This window comes from Eublepharis macularius, chromosome 6 (assembly GCF_028583425.1).
Source record: "Eublepharis macularius isolate TG4126 chromosome 6, MPM_Emac_v1.0, whole genome shotgun sequence".
Lineage (NCBI taxonomy): Eukaryota > Metazoa > Chordata > Lepidosauria > Squamata > Eublepharidae > Eublepharis > Eublepharis macularius.
The window spans coordinates 18,405,816-18,426,526 of NC_072795.1; positions in this window are offsets into that span (position 1 = coordinate 18,405,816).

A 20,711-nucleotide genomic window follows, 5' to 3' on the forward strand; every position below is an offset into this window, starting at 1 on the left:
TCCAGTCTTTGAACATATTTGAAAAAAGCTGACAATGCTAATAAAAATGATGAAGCTGATAAAAAATATTTCCATGTAAAAATTGTAGCCCAGCCCATGGAACGAGCACACAGTGGACAAACAGCAGGGATATCGTCCCAGTAAAATGGCCCTATTTCTCTAGCTACTGCCATATTGGCAATTGTATTTGTCCCCCCCCCTGTAAATAATACCATGTGGGCTGAAGCCTTATCCCATTTCTGAAGAGGGATCAATACTTGAGGAATTCTCCAATTTTTTTTTTTTTTTAAAAATCTGGATTCTATAAATGGGGCTGAACTGTGTTGTTTGCTGCCACTAGCCTCTCTTTCAGTGCATGTAATGGTTATCCTTACTGCTCTAATGTTTTTCTTCTCTTGCATCCTAGCACTACACAGTGGCAGAATTTGCTTTCTTGCAGGCACAGGTTCAGTGAGAGCCTGCAGTTATCCCCCACTACCGGGCATGCTGCCCCTACTAAGTCCCTAAACATGCTGGTATCTGCCTTTTCATACGGCATCCTGAAAACAAGTCAGAAAACATTATATGATCTATTTTTTTTACATCAGTTTATTCCATGGCTTTTGATACCTGTTATATGTTAATGGGTTAAATCCTACTGGCTATTTTGCTCAAACTCATCTGGATTCTCTCCATGCTACATCCCCCACATCCAGGTAATTTTTGACCCCTATATATCCCGTGATTCTTGGTAAAGCTTTCTCAGTGGTTCAGAGAGGTCCATCGTCCCTCCTTCAGCAGCAGAAAACCTGATAGAATCCAACCCACTGTGCTGTGCCCAGTTCAGGCATGACATAGCTGTCTAGAAAGATCTTCGCAATAATATTTTTTAAAATAGTACCCCACCTTTTCTATGGCTCAAAGTAGGGCTTGTGGTCTTTATGAATGTCTCCAGTGAAGTTTAATACCATATATAGATGGCTTCATGTTGATTCCTTTTTTGGCTTAAACCACAACTCATCAATAAACAGTATAGAGGAAAAGAATGTATTTATTAGAGTTGCTACTGTATTAATAATATATGAAAGAAATATCACATCTGGAGCTCTTTATTAATGCTGCAATTCATTTTTTTTTTGCATTACTGTGGCACAAGAAACTAATAAATAAAGCATGAATTGCAGCTTTCTTCATTTAATTAAGCTCCTGCACTGTAACAGCAAAGCAACTCGTAGACCAGCCATTTAACCATATTGTAACGGATGCTCCATTGCTACAGTTTGCAAAGTTTTAATGCAACGTCACCTCTGCTATTATTGTGTATGAGCATCATTTAATACTTGTCACAATTACAGACTGAACAAATTTAAAATATAAAAAGGCAGGAATGCAAAAGACAAGACCCACCACCCCAGCCTGGTTTATTCTCTCTGCAAAGCAGTTGTTTTTTTTTTAAAGCAACACATAAATAAAAATTAATAAGGCATTAAATTGGTGGGTTTTTTAAAGAAAATGCAACAAATCTAAGTAAGAACTTCTGCTGTAGCTAACTTGTGAAGACCACATAAGGGTTAACTGACATTAAGCAGGGAACCAAGTCTTTCACTGAACAGCTAAAGGCAGTGTAGCAATGGGGTGATTTGGAAGAGGTAGGCAAGGAAAGGGTGCTTAACTCTTGCACTACCCACCACTTCTCTGTTGCGCTCCTCTTTCCTAGCCAGGATTCCCTGAATGGGCCTGGAGAATAGCAGCTAGGGAAATGAGAGCAAACCAGAAGGGTCTTAAGCACATTAAGACAACCAGGGTTCATTTTGAGGGGGAATGTACAGGAACACAGTTCCGGCAGTTCCCCAAAGAGGTCACATGTCAGGTGGCCCCGCCCACCTGACTCTCAGCCATTTTGGGCCCGTTTTGGCCTGGGTTGGGGCCGAAACAGCCCGGATCGGGCCTCTGACAGGCGGTTGATCACTCTCCCACCCATCAGTGGCCTGATCCTGACCATTTTGGGCCCCTTTTCAGCCATTTTCAGCCCTTTTTTCCATTTTGGGCCTGAATAGCTAGGATTGGGCCCCAAACAGCCAGAATAGGTGATGTCCGGGGGGGGGGGTGGCATATGCAAATCAGTTATACTAATGACACACTTCTGGTGATGACAAGAGGTGTAGCATATGCTAATGAGTTATGCTAATGAGTTCCTCCAGCTCTTTTTCTATGAAATGACCCCTGAAGACAACAAAAGCAATAAAATAAACATTAAAAGTGATAAAAGCAAGAAGAAAACCCCACCATTAAAAGAACTGAAATATAAATTACCTAGTGACTAAAAGTTATCCAAGTGCCAATTAATGTCCCTGGTGAACTAGTCACATAAACACAGTGAAGAAGGCCCTGTTCCAGTTGCCACTTACCTAATGTAATTGAAGCAGAACCTCTAACATACTTCATAAAGTAGGGGAAGGTTCATCAGACAATAAGAGCAATTAAAGAACTGGGGCATGTCATTTATATGCATTTATTTGAACTGGTTCTTTAATAATGAATTGGTTAAAAGTAGAAAAAATCCCTATTATGTAAAAACTTTTGACATCTCTGATATATACCAGTCTGAAGGGAAGGACCACAGCTAAGTGGTAGAACATGCACACTGCATGTGGTTCAATCCCTGGTAGTCTTAGTTAAAGAACTATTAAACTAGTACTGGGGACATTCAGGTTCAAACCCCCATTTTACCATCAGACTAACTGGGCACATGACCTTGGGCAGTACCTCAGAGTTGTGATGATAAAAATGCAAAAGGAGGAACCATGTATGTTTTCCTGACTTTGCTATAGAAGGAGTGGAATAAAAATGGAATTCAACATCTGTATGGAATTGTTTCTGTGTGGGGATCCCTTCCCACAGACTGGAGTGGTACAGTCTCTTCTTCACCACCTCTTCTGCATGTGTAAACCAGGCAACAGGCATAATTGTCTCATTCATTCTGTCAGGGCTTGTTGCAGCTGCTGCTGGGCAGGGCGCCAGCTGGGCTGGCCCTGACTTCAGAGGGGTGCCAGGGATGCTGCAGGAACCTGCTCTGTGGAAGGACAGGTGGTATACATCACCCAGACTCCCTCTCAGTCCACTTGCTGGCCTGCTCAACCTGGCCTGCTCACCCCCTGTGTCCTCCATCATCTCCTCCTCCCAGAACTCTCCTCCAAGCCTCCACTCTCACACTGATCTGCTCTCACTCCACACCATCACTCCTTACTCACACCCACCACCTCAGAGCTCTTCCTAGCCACCCTTTATAGGGTTTCCTTTCTCCTCCCTGCCCTCCTTCCAGACTTGTTCCCTCTCCTGACTTGGCCCAGCTGTGCCTCCCCTCAGGTATTTCCCTCCTATCACTAATCCCTTCTAGGCTTCCTTGCCTTGCTGGCAGGGTGGGGTTGAATGCAAGCCATCCCCAGCTGAGGTATCCTTGGCCTTGCTCATGAGGAGCTGCCCCAGTAGGCCTTTGAGCTGCTGAGCTTGCCTAGCCTTGCTTGCAAGGAGCTTCCCCAGCCGGCTTCTGTGCTGCTGAGCTTCCCTGGCATTGCTCGCGAGGAATTGCTCTGGCCAGCTTCTGGGCTGCCTGCTCATTGATGCTGGGTGGGGCTACCCATCTCCTCCCCCAGAATGCCTGTGGCAGCTCCACCTGGAGGGGCTTGGCTCCTAGCAACTCCTGAGCCAGGCTACTGTCCTCTGGCCGGGGTGTGGCTCTGGGCTGTAGTGGCTGCTTCTCCTCCTTGGCTGGTAAGGGCTCTGTTTGGGCTGCTGCTGGGTCCCTATTCCCCCTGCCTTGGCCCTTTTCCTCTGGCCTGCTTAGCCCCCTCTCCTCCCCCTGGAGGGTGGGACTAGCTGGTCTCTCCCTGCTCCCTCCAGCCCTCTGAGGCTTTGGCCTTTTGCCCCTTCCCCCTGGAGTAAGCAGGTTCTGGACCTGGTTGCTGGCTGGGGTGGCAGGGCCACTGCCTCCCAGTTGCCTCCCACTGTTCCCTCCTGGCAAGTCTGGGGGCTGGGACTCAGACCCCGGACACATTCAAAGAGAACTACCTAGTCATCATGAGTTTAAGTCCCTTTGCTCATTTACTAGGACTTGGTCACTTCTGACTTTAACTGGTTTAGAGCCTTCCCCCCCCCCCCAATGGATGCCATTTTCAGACTCAAGGGGTGACTCATAATGTCAATTGTGTTACCCAAGAAAACTGACAGACCATCCACTCTCACTAGAAGAAACCTCCATCTTGGCAAAGGGAGGAAACTTTGCAGTCACCCCCACAAAAATTCCTGTGGAAGACATCATTGCAAATGTAGAAGCTGCCATTTGTCATCTACCTGAAGAGGAAGCTGAGGAAATAAGATGAGAGACAGCCAGGATTCTGCAAAAGGCAAAGCTTCCCACCAGCAATATAACACACAAGGAGAGGAATGCCATCAAGACCCTCAATGAGGATCCAGACATCATCATTCTACCAGCTGATAAAGGCAATGCTACAGTGACCATGCAAACAGAGGAATACAAAAAGAAGATTAAGGAACTCCTGGACCCCTCCACCTACAAAAAACTAAAACGAGATCCCACCCGCAAAATCACCAGGATAACAAATGCGCTGATCAAGAATTCCTCACTACATCCCGACATGCACAGAAAACTATGCAAGACAGAAGCACAGCCACCTAGACTATATGGACTCCCTAAAATTCATAAGGATTCAGTCCCACTCCGACCCATCGTGAGTGCCATTGGTTCACCAACATATGAATTAGCTAAACATCTGGCTGATCTTCTGCAGGACCACATCGGGAAAACCACATCTTACATCAAGGATTCAGCACATTTCATCAACAAAATTAGTTCTCTGAAACTCAATCCACAGGACATACTTGTCAGTTTTGATGTTGTATCCCTGTTTACTAAGGTTCCAGTAAAAGACACTATTGCACTTATTAATCAGATTTTTCCAGAGGATGTAACAGCCTTGTTCCACCATTGTCTGACAACTAGTTACTTCCAATGGGATAACGAATTCTATGAACAGATGGATGGGGTGGCCATGGGGAGCCCTCTCAGCCCAGTTATAGCAAACTTCTACATGGAACATTTTGAAAAAACAGCTCTAGAATCAGCACCCCACAAACCTAGTGTATGGTTCCGGTTTGTGGATGATACATTTATCATTTGGAGCCATGGTGAGGAAGAATTGATGGAGTTTTTGAACCATCTCAACAACATCCACCTGAACATACAATTCACCATGGAGAAAGAAATCGAGGGGAAACTCCCATTTCTGGATACCTTGGTCATCCGAAAAGCAAACTTTCAGTTAGGTCCCAAGGTCTACAAGAAACCAACTCACACAGATCGGTACTTACACAAAAACTCCAATCACCACCCTCGACAGAAAAGAGGCATAATGAAAACATTAGTAGACCATGCAAGATGGATATGTGAGCCACACTTTCTCAATGAGGAAATTAATCATCTAAACCACGCACTTCAGGCAAATGGCTACTCCAGAAATGAAATCAGAAGAGCAATTAAACCCAGGATAAATTAAACAACTAAGGAAAAACAGTCTCCTACAGGAAAAGTGTTTTTGCCATATATCAAAGGAATCATGGATCAGATGGGAAAGCTTATGAAAAAGCACAACCTACAAGCAGTAGTCCGACCCACCAGCAAAATACCACAGATGCTACGTTCAGCAAAAGACAGTAGAGACCCCCCCCTCACCTCTGCAGGAGTATACCGTATACCCTGCAGCTGTGGACAAGTTTACATTGGGACCACAAAGCATAGCATCCAGACAAGAAAAAAAGAACATGAAAGACACTGCAGACTTGGACAACCTGAAAAATCAGCAGTGGCTGAACATAGCCTAACTCAAACAGGAAACAGTATCTTATTCCAGGACACCAAAATACTGGACAACACTTCCAACTACTTTGTCAGACTGCACAGGGAAGCCATTGAAATTCACAAGCATAAGCAAAACTTCAACAGGAAAGAAGAGATTTTAAGAATGAATAGAGCATGGTTGCCAGTTCTGAAAAACACCAGGCTAACAAAACACTCTATACCCGACAATAGCTCTGCAGAGAAGATTAGCACATCAAGCACCAATCCACATGCAAAAGAACCTCCTCAGGATACAGTGAAGCCTCCCTCCATTAGCATTCCTCACCCTGGGAAACTTTCAGGATGACTCAGCTCAACCCCACCCCTCCTGAGTAGATATAAATGACCTGCCAACATCCTTTCCACACTGTGACACTGAGAGATCTCTGTCTTTTCGTGCTACACCTCTGAAGATGCCAGCCACAGCTGCTGGCAAAACGTCAGGAACTACAATGCCAAGACCACGGCAATACAGCCCGGAAAACCCACAACAACCATTGCTCTCCGGCCGTGAAAGCCTTCGACAAAAATATAATTCACTAAATGGCATTATATGCACAGAAGTAGCAGCTGGCTATGAGGTACATGTTTTTCATGATAGGGCTTTTGAACTGAACTTTCTCAACAGTATGGCAGGCTTAGGGAACCAATAACACCATTAAGTTATGTGGGAAGTATGCTACATCCCCCTATAGGTCAGTAATGACTAGACATGGGCATGAACAGCATTACGAATGGGAAAAAACCACGAACAGCCCATTCGTCTGTTCGCGAACAAGCCATTCATGAGGCTCCATTCTAAATGAACAAGTGGTCATTGCAAGCCTCGTTCATTGCCTTCGTCAGCCATTTGTCAAGCCAGACAATCTGGCACCTTTCAATCAATTCCCCTAGCAATAGAGGCAGGGACTGAACTCTGTCTGAACTCCTTCTGGCTTTCCTTCTGGCTTTAACCCTTCAAAGTACTTCCAGCAGAGAGTCCCGTTTTTGCCACTGTGAAGAGAAAATGACAGCAAAAGGGGGGACCCATGGATCATGCCTTTCCCGGGGTGCAATCTCTCTGAAACTTGGTGGGTCTTCGGAGGACAGTGAGGACTATGTCCCCTGCAAATTTGGTGGGTATTGAACATTGAGAAGGTCAGTTTGTGGGGCGTTTAAAGGGCCCTGCCCCTTTCACGTGGCAGGAAAGGGCCCTTTAAACTATCAGCTGGCAGGCAGCAGGGGGGGAATCTAACGTACAATTTGTATATTAGATTTGTATCTAACATACAATTTGTATCTATCGTACAAATACAACCTTCATCCATGTTGAAATGTTTTGATATGCTAATTCTCCCAAGATGACTTTTTTAAAAATAAGTTTCATTGGGAAAATGTCCAACAATATTAACAATAAAACACCAAGATGACTTTTTGGAAGAGATATAGGTATATCTGAGGACAATCCCACAAACTAGCTGACCTGTTTAAATAGTTTCCATGCAGATCATCCTTGCTTCTTGCTGTGGGTCATTTCTCAAATTACAGCATGTACAGCATCACATCTTTTTTGATCCCCGAATTCTGGCTTGTGTGAACTGGTTGAATTGTGTGAACCCTTCCAGAAGTCAAATTTGTACTCCATTTCCATATTGTAGACAGTTCCAGAAGAGGATCTACAAGTAATTTCTGTTTTTAAGTGTCTTTTGAAATATCTATCTGCATATAAAGACACTGTTGAATTGGAGGAGTATTTTGTGATCAGATGGTCTAAGATCACATATTGGTCTAGTGTTGAATACCTCTCTCTAAACCCAGCTTGTTCATCGGCCAGGTGACCCCCTTCCTTAATCCAGTCCCTGAGTTTCTATTGTAGGTGTTTTGCAATTTGCATGTAGCTTACTTATAGAGCTTAATAAACTGATAGGTCTGTAATTAGAAGGGTCGTCTTTGCTACCCTTTTTATAAATAGGAATTATGATGACAGTTCCCCAGTCTCTTGGCATTCTGCCAGTATTATCTATTATTGTAAATAGTTCTGTCAGGGAAGGAACCCACCAGTCAATACTTTGTTTTATTAGCTCGGGGGGAATCATATCGATACTTTGGTGCTTTGCCGAGCTTCAAGGATTCAGATGCCCAAGGAAGACTACAGGAAAGGTCTTCTTGACCTACCAGATGCCACCAAGTCCTCAGAACAAGGATTCTGGAATCTAGAATGGAATTTGGAGTGGTATTTTAGCAGACTTGTGAATAGAAAAATCCTTATCTCCTGAACTTTTTTCACAGTCTATTCAGGTAGGTTCATTCTACACATCTTGGATACTGGAATGCATAAAATGCAATGTTGGAGAGATAGAAAGAAGATGTGAAGGAGGGCAAGAACAGACGTTACTGTGTGATGGACAATGGAGAGTCAAAAGAATTAACAAATCCTAGTTTGAAAATATCTGTTTTACTTCCTGGAGAGGACATACAGAAATGACACCTGGAAATGGATATTCTTCCCAACCATAATATTGCGCGGAGGCTGAGACTCATCCCTAGCGCCCTGACCTCGCTACGGTTTCCCTTTCCTAGGATAAAGTGATATTTTTCAACACTCAAGTAGTGATGCATGGTTATTGCTCAGCACGGTGCTTAAATGCTACCTTTTGTTCTTATTATCGTATTTATTTGTTGCTTCAGTGGAATAGTCATCTTAAGTGAAATAAGCAATATAAATCCCTGAAATTATGGGCTTACAATGAAAACGCTGACATGATATTTTATATAGTGGCAATGATAGGCAGCCACATAATTGTTTTTCTTGCTTACTCTTTATCCATTTTCACTATCTGTTGCAAAGCAGTCTTTCCCCAGCAACCAGTACACAAGCTATTGTTAAATGTAGGTCAAGATCATAAACAGTTGCCTGTAAATCCTATCGCCAATCCATTAACGACACCTGCCCTTCTGGTGACTGCTGTGTACCTGATTGCCCAGCGTACCTTTCCCCACCCTTCCCTGAGGCCTCTCTCTGTGTAAAGTGCTGTCAAGTCATGGCCATAGCTGACTTCTGGGGGTTTTAAGGCAAGAGACTAAGGAATGGTTTGCAATGGTGAGGTTTTATCATCCCACTGGTGCTGTTGTGGGTTGGGAAAATGGCATGGGGCTGAAGACCCCTATCCTCGTGTAACCTGTTTAATTCAAGGAGCAATATCAAACAAATATATTATTGTTTTATTTTTATTTAAAGAACTGAGAGAGTTCATGTCTGTGACAGTGCGAACCCACCTTGTGACACTTGTATTTATGAAGATAATAATGAACCAACTGGAAAAGACATCTTATTTGCAACAATAATTAAGCATATACAACAACAACCATCATGTAACAAATGTAAGAGCTAGTTTGGTGTAGTGGTTAAGAGCAGCAGGACTGTAATCTGGAGATCCGGGTTTGATTCCCCACTCCTCCACTTGAAGCCAGCTGGGTGACCTTGGGTCAGTCACAGCTCTCTCAGAGCTCCCTCAGCCCCACCCACCTCACAGGGTGATTGTTGTGAGGATAATACTAACACACTTTGTAAACTGCTGTATGTGGGTGTTAAGATGTCCTGAAGGGTAGTATATACATTGACTGTTGTTGTTCTTGTTGTTGCTGTTATTATTATTATTTAGACCTCTTGTATTTGAGCAGAACCAGGTCTCAGTTGTTCTGACTACTGTCTAGCCAGTCCCTTGAAGGTGCATCAACTTGCAGCTGTGCTCTGCATTCTTTACAGGAGTTTCTAAAACATTAATACAGGGTATTCATAGAAAGGAGTGCTTCTGAGGTGAGAGTTCTTCTCCTGGTAGCTTCAGGCCCCTGCAATCACTCAGGGAAAATTATTTACATATACCATCTATTTCACATAGCCCCATCCATAATCAGAATACATACTAATACCCAATTAATATAAACACAACCCTCCCTTTCAGTAATTAGTATAAGAAATTCTCATATCCTAGAATATCAATACAGGATAATCACAGAAAGGACTGCTTCTGAGGTGAGAGTTCCTCTCCCTGCATCTTCAGGCCCCTCCAGTCTCTCAGGGAAAAATGCGCCTTTTTTTCCTTATAAGGAATACCCCAACTCTTTAACTCCCTCTAGTGGACTAAGGGTTACACTTGCATGCCATGTTATTCAAGGAGCCACACATCCAAAGCAGCCATGGAATGGGGATATTCTCCTGAGGGTATACGCAGATGACCATTTAGCACGATGTGTAGCCACTTTGTACACTCACTCCCTGCACTGTCAAGGCTTTCACTATGGATACCATGTTCATACCTGTGAGCAGGGGTCATTTAGTAGAAAAAGAGCTAGAAGAACTCATTAGCATAACTCATTAGCATATGCCATGCCTCTTGACATCACCGGAAGTGTGTCATTAGTATAACTGATTTGCATATGCCACACCCCCTGACATCACCTATTCTGGCTGTTTTGGACCCAATCGTGGCCATTCAGGGCTGAAATTGGGCCCAAAAGGGCAAAAAGGGGCTGAAAATGGCTGAAAAGGGGCCTAAAATGGTCAGGATCAGGCTGCTGCTGAGAGGGAGAGTGATCCACCACCCATCAGAGGCTTGATCCAGGCTGTTTCAGCCCCAATCCAGGCCAAAACGGGCCCAAAATGGCTGAGAGTCAGGTGGGTGGGGCCATATGTGACCTCTTTGGGGAACTGCCGGAACTGCGTTCCTGTGTATTCCCCCTCGAAATGAGCCCTGCCTGTGAGAGATTTTTTGTGACAGGCCATCCAGGAGAGTGCACTACAGGTTTGTGCTAAGAATTCGTGGTAGGAACGATCTGCTAAATACAGTGCTAGAACAATGCCTGGTTTCCATTTGTGGAGAAAAACACAGGGAATTGAACAAGACCAGAGCAACAACCTCTTGGAAATCTAGAGGCGGATGGATTTACCACTTCGCACAGGTGGCCTTGGCTTCCTCCAGGAGGGCAGACTTTTTCTCCCAAAGCTGTAGTTATGTATTTGTTGATGGCATTATGCAGACCTGGACGTATATTAAACAGAACCCTGTTTACTCGTGCTGCATAAGAATCGCAGGGGAAAGGGGGGGAAATCAATGTTTTCCAAATAGAAAAAAAGAAGAAGTACAAAGCTGTTAGGGAAAGAAATGATATTTTCAGGCTGCTTTGAAAGGCAACACAAACAATATAGCGGTGTACCTTCCCCTGCCCCCAAACAATACCTCACTTTAGCAAAAAAGATATGTATCAAGGTCCTTTTACTGTCTAAGCTTCCTGGCTTTTCTGGATTTAAATCATTGTAGGCCAATATTTTCAGACTAGAACCTTTTCAGCATAAGCACCTGCGACTAAATAGGCTTGGAATTGATTGGTTTTGAATTACAAGATACACCAAACATCTGTACATCTGGACAGCAACAAAAAGCACTCTGGTTTTTATAGAGGGGGCACCAAGATGACACGGAGGGTGCATGATACAGTGGTGTAATGAAACAGAGATCAATCTTGAAACGAATGTAGCACCACGGAGAAGTACACACAGATCAATACTCTTGTAAGCCATAGAATACAATCTCACGATATAGTTCTGTTGTCTTGTTTGTTCGCACTAGGTAGGCATTTTTCTCCTAGCATTCTCTCAATATACCATTGACCGCACTGCAAATTGCCTCCACATTTTGCGTTCTCCTTTTCAGTATCTCCCCCCATCCCAAATATCCATTAAGAATGAGGTCAAGCTCTGAGCTCTACACCAAGGCTGCAAGGCATGAGAAGAGCATCATGAGGATTCTTAAGTTTGTTCACACATTTGCTGAGAATTTCAAACAGCCAGCCGACTAGTTAGAGACTTTGGTATTTTCAGAAACAAAAAAGGGGGAAGGAGAAACATCTGAATGGAAAAGAGAAAAAGATGTGCTCAGCACATCTTCTTGGTATTTTCAGAGCAGATCTCTTCCAAGTTCTGTCATCTTTTAAGCTTTGTTAGTTTGTTAGTTTACAAAAGGAAGACACACACATACACAGTTTAGGATGGACTGACCGAGTCAGGAAGGTAACAGAATAATTATGGTACTCCAATGCACATGAACACATGAAGCTGAAGCTGACCCTTGGCCTACCCACCAAACTCACCAGGGCCAGCCTGTCCATTGAGGCCAGTGAGGTGGTCGCCTCAGGGTGCTAAGGTGCTGGAGGGGCACCGACACGGGGGCAGGGGTGCGCGCCATGGAGCTGCTGCCACCGCCGCTGGCCAAGAGCACGTGCTGGTGGCGGCAGTGTGGGGCAGCTAAGTAGGCAGCCTCCCATTCAGTTGCTCTGTGGGCCAGGCACAGCCGGTGGCCAGGACGGCCGGCTGCGCCTGGCCCGCAGAGCAACTGAATGGGAGGGCTGGAAGGCTCCCTGTGCGCGTGCGCGCACGGGCATGCGTGCACACACACAGAAGCAGCATTAAGCTGCCTCAGGGGCCGGCAATGCTGGAGCCGGCCCTGACACTCACACACAAATGCTTGGTTCAGTTCTCTGAGGGGAATTGTCTTCACTGACTGGCAGAGGTGCTCCAAGGTGGAGATCTTTCACACTGTCTGTTACTTGATTCTTTGTCGTGGAGTTGCTGGGGATTGAACCTAGGAACTTCTACACACAACACAGATGCTCTGCCTCTGAGCTATGGTCCCACTTTCGTATGATGTAGGAAGTTGAAATTTGGTGCATGTGTGCTCCTGAGCATCCTGATTTTCAGAAACCAAAGTAAGCAATTTCTGATATACAAAAGAAGAGAAGAATAGCCTGCAGGGGGCAGCAAGGGCTAGCTAGCTAGGAACCTTCTTCCCTGATGAAGTGCCTTTCCTTGTCCGTCTCCAGATTGCTATTCTCAGGGGAATACATCAATGGAGAAAAATTGTAGTGCATTAAGAATGAACCTATGTGACCTTTTCTATTTCTTTCTGATTTCCTTTGTTGTCAGTGGCTTTAGTTTGCCTCCATTTTGCATCTTTCATTCCATTTCTATGTGCATACCGCACAAGATCTTAGCACGATGAAGCCCTTCCCATCATAGACATCCCACCCATCATGAGAATGGGAAATTTGATCATGATGATTCCAATGACCTTTTTTTTTCTGAAAGAGGGTTGGAACAGGAGATCTATGGTGGATCTCACTTCCAATTAAACGGGAAATGTATGCTGCTTTGTCATAGGGAAAGAAAGAAAGCTGTGCAAAAGAAGGATCAAATATGGGACTATTGGCTGAGTCCGTTAGTTTAATCTGTCACTCCTGGCTGAACATCTATAGGATTTATTGCTCGGTAGGGACAGCATTCCTTTTGGTATACCAATTCAATTGAAAGCATGATTTGTCAAGGCTCCGCATCCTGTTGAATGCCCCTCTAAGTTCAGAAAGGGTGGGAGGAAAAATTGTAGACATGTTTCAATCTGCTCCTTTCATTGACTGGGAAACTATAGCAGGGGAAGGAGGTAAAGGAAATGGGAATATTGTCTCTGGAGTCATTGCTCTTGTACCCAGAGAAAGACAGCTTCTCTGGCATCTCAATATGGAGGACGGTCATTACCACCTGACCTTTCCAGAGGAAGAGGAAATATTAATCAGGAGATATCAGACACCTGCCAAAAAGAGAGAGAGAAATATGTATGAAGCAAGGCAGGGAAAAGAAAGACACAGATTAGAAAAACAATACAAATGCCTCCTGTTAATCTTTGTGAAGCTCCTCCAAACAGTAAAGAGATATTAGTATTTTCACCGCTGCTGATGTACCACCAAGTTGTATAACATTTTCTTATCGGACTGTCATACTACAGCCCTGTCTCTTTTTTCCGGGGCTGCATCCGCACAGTGAGAATTCTCTGTTTTGCATTACTTGTTGCAGCAATTACAAAGACATTTGCATTGGCAAGAGCCTGTCCTTGAAGGGTTTTCTGTGTGTTTTCCTTCATCAGCTGCTATTTGCTCTGCATTTCTCCCTATCATGCCACTGGTGGGAATTTTGAAGGGTTTTGATAAAAATGGTAATCTGCATAGTAAATTTGGTGTAGTGGTTAAGAGCAGCAGGACTATAATCTGGAGAACCGAGTTTGAGTCTCCACTCCTCTGCTTGAAGCCAGCTGGCTGCCCTTGGGTCAGTCACAGCTCTCTCAGAGCTCTCTCAGCCCCACCTCACAGGATGATTGTTTTGAGGATAATAATAACACACTTTGTAAACTGCTCTGAGTGTAGCATTAAATTGTCCTGAAGGGCAGTATATAAATCTATTATCATTATCATTATCATTATCCAAAACACATTTAACAACAAGCAGAGGTCACATGTTATTATTGATTGGCCTTGCTAAGCTGATACAAGCTTCCGCCGGAGACCTAAGTATCAAGCAGATATCGGCATAATATATACGCTGTTCCAAGTAGTGCCATCTTTTGCAGTTCTGAAGGTGTTATGTCAGAAAGCTGCAGTTTTTCCATATGAATTGCAAAGTTTTTTGAGATGGTTTCAAGTGCCCCAATGACAATGGGAACTACTGTTGCATTCTTCTTCCATAGTCGGGTGGTTTATCATCATCATCATCATCATCATCATCATAGCACTTTAGTGTTATGGCACTATATCAATTATTCATTTTGTATAAAAGCCTTCAAAAAGCTCTGGGGTAGAAAATGGCAGCTGTGGAAGATGGGGACAATAGCAGCTGGGGTGGAAAATGGCAGCTAACCGAAGGAAAATTGCACTCATCTGGATGGAGCCTTCGAAAATGTGAACTTTCCCATCCAGATGGTGAGCAATCAGGGAAGCAATGAACTTATCCGCAGCACTTTCCAGGGCCATACAGACAGACACCCGAGGTCACTGGAATTTCCACATATTGTTCTCCTGTTTATGGTAGGCATTATCTTTACCATGAATGCGTTCACCAGGCAAATTTAAAATAACTGAAGGTAACAAGTTTGGTGAACTAATCTCAGGATTAGTCCATTTGTGCAGCAAATGGCCCAGTCTCCTTGCCAACTTGCCACCTGTTGCTGTAGACAATTGTCTACAGTGCTTGATTGCCCTTGATTGTGCTGTAGACAATTGACCTGCAAAGGTGCAAATAAAATAAGAACCGAATCACAAAAATGAAGGGAATGGTTTAAACACAGAGCTGGAAATTAAAATAAGCTGCAAACTCCTTTCCTAGAAGTAAGCCTCATTGAATTAAAAAAAAAATCTCCTAAGCTGGTCTACTCAAATGCAAGTCCACTTGTATTCACTGAGCTTACTCTCATTCTGCTTTTGGAGACCATATTAGACTAATTCCAATGTTTTTCTTAAGAACAGTTCACAAGCAGACACATGTAGAACAGCAATCTTCAGCTTTTATTCGTATTATGTGTAAAAAAAGTATGAAACAACAATAGTAATAATAAAAACAATAACAACAACGTGCTTATGCACTGCCCTTTCTGACAGATTAGTGCCCCACTCAGAGCAGTGAACTGTCAGTGTTATTATTATCCCCACAATACAGCTGGGGAGCTGGGGCTAGGAGGAGTGGTTTACCCAAGGCCACCTAGTGAGCTCATGACAATAACGGGATTCAAACCAACAGAGTGCTGATTTGTAGTCCAACCACTTAGCCATTATGCTACAGAGGGAACGCTAACTAGGTGGTATGGAGGAGGGTTGGTGTCCTGCAGAGTGGGAGGGTCTTTTCATGAGTGTTTTGGCCTCCTAAACTACTCTTGAATAGGTCTCAGATGAAGGAGCCATCCTCATTCTACTTTCAGGGACTTTATTAAACCTATCCACTGTCCTTCCAACTCCAGTTTTGGTTTTATGGGTAACTCTAGCCATCATGCTTCCCTGCAAAACAGCTAAGTTGTGAGCCGTAAAATCATGCCATCTGGCTATAATGAAAGTTCATTAATGAGAACAACCAAAGGTAGAATCTACTTCTAAACAAACACATTTTGGAAGACATTTGTTTTGGAAGATATATTTAAACATAGTTGCAGAGAAAATAATTATGCCTGTGCTGTACTGACATCGGACTGTGAAAAAAAAACAAGTATGCCTGAAAAGCTGTGTGTGGAAGTGGTGTTATGTAGTAACAAACGGCAGCAAATGTCTTGCTTATCATTATACATGGGCATGAAAAGCATTACAAATGAAAAAAACCCACAAACAGCCCCTTTGTCAGTTCTCGAACAAGCCGTTGCAACAAGCCGTTGCAAGCCGTTCGCGAACAGGTGGTCATTGCAAGCCTCGTTCATTGCCTTCGTCAGCCGTTCATCAAGCCAGACAGTCTGACACCTGCAATCAATTCCCTTGGCAACCGGAGGCAGGGACTGAACTTTGTCTGGCTTTCCATCTGGCTTTAACTCTTCAAAGTACTTCCAGCAGAGAGTCCCGTTTTTGCCACTGTGAAGAGAAAATGACAGCAAAGGGGGAGATCCATGGATCATGCCTTTCCTGGGGTGCAATGTCTCTGAAACTTGGTGGGTCTTCGGAGGACAGTGAGGACTATGTCCCCTGCAAATTTGGTGGGTATTGGACATTAGGAAGGTCAGTTTGTGGGGTGTTTAAAGGGCCCTGCCCCTTGCACATGGCAGGAAACGGCCCTCAAAACTATCAGCTGGTTGGTGGCAGGGGGGAAACCCCCCCTACCGCCAGGCAGCTGATAATTTAAAGGGATCTTTAAAGGGCCACAAACAACAAACAATGAACATGTTTGTGAACATGTTCGTTACTGTTCGTTGTTCGTTGTTCATGGATGGCAATGAACAACAAACAGCTTGTTCGGGTTTTTTTCCCCATTCGTGCCCATGTGTACTTACCATCCATAAATCTGTGACATATACACACTTAGCTATTACAAGCCAATCTGAGTCCACAGGCGTTTGAGCATCCCTATTCTATAACCACTTCCATTCCCTTGTCTTTCTTAGGTCAAGTTTTAGATTGTAAGCAACTCGGAGTAGAAGCCTGCCTTCTTGTCCTGTGTAGAACACCATACCCACTGAAGCGGCACTACAATAATCTTAAGAAGCAGTTACACATACCCTAAGGGACATTGCCACTTAGTATATACTGTTCTGTATTCATTTTTGACTGTGCAATTTGCCTCGAGTCTCAGTGAGAAAGATGGCCTATAAATACCATAAATACATAACTAATAAAATCTACAGATTCCTCCAGAACTATGTTGAGAACTGATAATGCCTTTCTTGTGGCTTGCATATGGGAAAGGGGATAAAGCAGGTATCATTTGCCAGTCCTGACAATTTGTCTCCTATCACGTTAAGAAAAAGCTTGCAGATTTTCAGTGTTTTTGAAGTTACGTTTATTAACTCTTTTTAAAAGATATACAAAGCCAAAAGGCATAAAGGGTTTTTTTTTAAAGCCAAGCTCCCACTATGTTGGCTATTTTATGGACTATTTATGATATCATCTTTTCTATATAGTTATACCATAGAAAACAAGTTATTGAAGAGAATATAGCGATGGGCTTATATACCAGAAGATGGCAATGGTGGACTACTATAGCATTAATTTCCCTATGCCGCACTCCTGTAGATCTTCTGCAGGCAACCATAGTCTTCTACGAGTGAAATACAGACACTCCATTGTCATCTTGCTCTGTCCTTCTTATCCTCAAATTGTTTGAGTTGTTACTAATCATTATTGAGAATTTTCTTCCACTTTGTTTTTATTGAAATGACTGTTGTGACAGCTTTTGTGTGAGTCTCTAACTAAAATCCACTCGTCGGTTGCTAGAAGCTGAGATATTCTTTAAAAACATAGAAGTGATAATATGGAATTAAACATGCCGTGTATTTTTTTTTGAGGGGTTGTACCTCAAATTATCCTTAGAAGACAGAGTCAGGAAGGGAAGATGTGCTATATTTGTCTGCCTGGAATCCAAAATACGTGACCTTAATGAATGACCTTAATAGAGCTGGAAGGGGCCTTACAGATCATCTAGTCCAACATCCTGCCCAATGCAGGAACAGCCTAAAGCATCCCCAAGTATACGTCCAGCTGCTCCTTAAAGACTACCAATGAGGGGGAACCCATCAGAGGCAGCCAATTCCACTGCTGGAATACCAAGAGTAGTCAGGTTTGCTCCATCAGATGAGATGAGCTCTAATTCATAGAAACATGTGCTAGTATAAATGCTGCAAGTCTGAAGGTATGTTTACTTTGATATGTATGTGTTTTAGTTCTGCCTTTAACTTTGTTTTATGATATGATTTATATTACTCTGCTTTTAGTTGTTAGATATCTTAGTTGGTCCTGATTGTCTTGAAAGGCGGACAAATCTTCAACATAGATAGATAGATAGATAGATAGATAGATAGATAGATAGATAGATAGATAGATAGATAGATAGATAGATAGATAGATAGATAGATAGATAGATAGATAGATAGATAGATAGATATAGATAGATAACTCTGGCAGCATGTAAAATCATTTGGCACTAGGGATGCCTGATCCTGTCAGATTTTGGTTGGGGGGGGCATGTTTAAGGTTTGAGTATATCTGCTTTGTCCCCCCCCCTTTATTACCCCCAACTCTGCATATAGCTGTTCCACTGTTTGGTGGTGGAGAGAGCCCTCAAGTCACAGCTGGCTTTGGTGACCCCTGGTGGGGTTTTCATGGCAGGAGACTATCAGAGGTAGTTTGCCATTGCCTGCCTCTGCAACCCGGGTCTTCGTTGGAGGTCTCCCATCCAATTACTAACCAAGGCCGACCCTGCTTAGCTTCTGAGATCTGATGAAATCAGGCTCACCTGGGCTATCCAGGTCAGGGCATTCCACTGTTTGGACAACTGCTTTATGCTTCTTTTTTGCTTGTTTGATGCATATCATTTTTAGCATTATGTGCCTCTCTGCTTGATAGTAGTTTCCCCAGATGTGTAAATTGAACCAATTGATGATTAAATCTGGAGGGGAGGGGGGTGTTGAGAAATTCCAGAGGTGACAACAATTTGTTTTGCCTTAAATCCAACAGTTCCAAACTGTGTCATGTAGCCCAGAGCTCACCTCTCTCTCTAAGTTTACAACCCTTGATTGAACACTGGCCAATCATCTTGAGTCTTCAGAAAAAACAAAAGAATACTCTTCAATTCATGAAGTTAGGTTGAGTGGGTGAGGGTGTTGTTCATCCTGAACAACATGTTTCCATATTGATGTCTCTGCTGAAGTTCATCTGCATGGGAAACAGGCAGGCATATAATGCACCAAAGGAGTAGAAATGTTACTAAGGCGGTCTTTGTGGAGATTTTCTGTGAAACAATTGTATTAATGAATACACCTTTGGATGAGTAGAGTCTGCAAGGCATATTCTTGAAAAAAATCTCGAAATGAGGGAGCAAGCAGCTCCTCATAAAACTAAGCCGCAGGAACAGTCTTCCTTCATCTACAAAGGAAATAAGATAAAGACAACAAAGTTTATGACATTTCAATGCATTTTGGCACTACAGCACTTCTTGGAATTACCTATGACTTTGGACTTATTTATGAAGGTCGCCTATATGGCATCATTTTTGTATTTATGACTCCTTTTTCATATTTATTGTATTTATGACCTCAAATTCTATATTTATTGCCTTTGCACTTTGCACTATAACACTTATGTAATTGTATTGCTTTCTCTTTTCAGGCAATCATGGAAGGGTCAGCCAGCTGCTCAAATTATTGTTCTTCGACATCACTTTGTGGCTGAGGAATCAGTGAAAAAAATGGATTAGTATCATGTTAAGAAGAAAGCCTAAAAGATGTGGTTAAGAGCTCCCTGCCCCCTTCTGGAGAGTAGAAGAATCCACATATCAAAGACAGGTCATGGGGGCAGTTGCTTTCTTGCACCAATGTAGAAGATTTTGCTTATAGTAATATAAAGTATTTTGTATACTGACAACAGCTACAGAATGATTTTCTGTGGACATACCCAACAAATTTGTTGGAAGAAGTAATGTCTGGTATACAAAGAGAAAACCCTACAGTGGGCAGCAAGGACTAGTCAGAGAGCTAAGCTACAAGAGACAATGGTGGTTGTGGGTTTTCCGGGCTGTATTGCTGTGTGGTCTTGGCATTGTAGTTCCTGATGTTTCTCCAGCAGCTGTGGCTGGCATCTTCAGAGGTGTAGCACCAAAAGACAGAGGTTCTACACCTCTGAAGATGCCAGCCACAGCTGCTGGCGAAACGTCAGGAACTTCAATGCCAAGACCACGGCAATACAGCCCAGAAAACCCACAACCACCATCGTTCTCCGGCCGTGAAAGCCTTCGACACTACAAGAGACAAATTACATGAGGAGGAGCACGTGAAGAGAGTCGCAATGTTAGCTGGAAAGCTGAGTTTTAAAAGAGATGGGAAGGCTTTTCAATTTCCCCTCTCTACAGAGCCAGGGAGATCCTTGCTCAGAGGGTTTGTTTGTTTCCTCTTTGCCTCTTAGAAGGAAAAGGGAAACTGACAGAGCCTTCTGGAGGCAAAGAGGAAATTAACAAACCCTCTGAGCCCTGATCTCCCTGGCTCTGTAGAGAGGGGAAATTGACAAAGCCTTCCAATCTCTTTTAAACTCAGCTTCCTGGCTAACATTGCAACTCTCTTCACACGCTCCTCCTCATGTAATTCATCTCTTGTAGCTTGGCTCAGATAGGGTGAGATCAGCACCTCTCTTTCTATTGAGAGTCATTTCCTTGTCTTGTATCCGGATTGGTTCTCTCAGGGCAATATCCTGCTTCTTCTCGGAATCTCTCTCTTTTAGTCATCTAGATAGCTAGAAGCCTGTCTCTGTCTCTCCACTTTGCTATCAAGTATGTTAGTTCCTA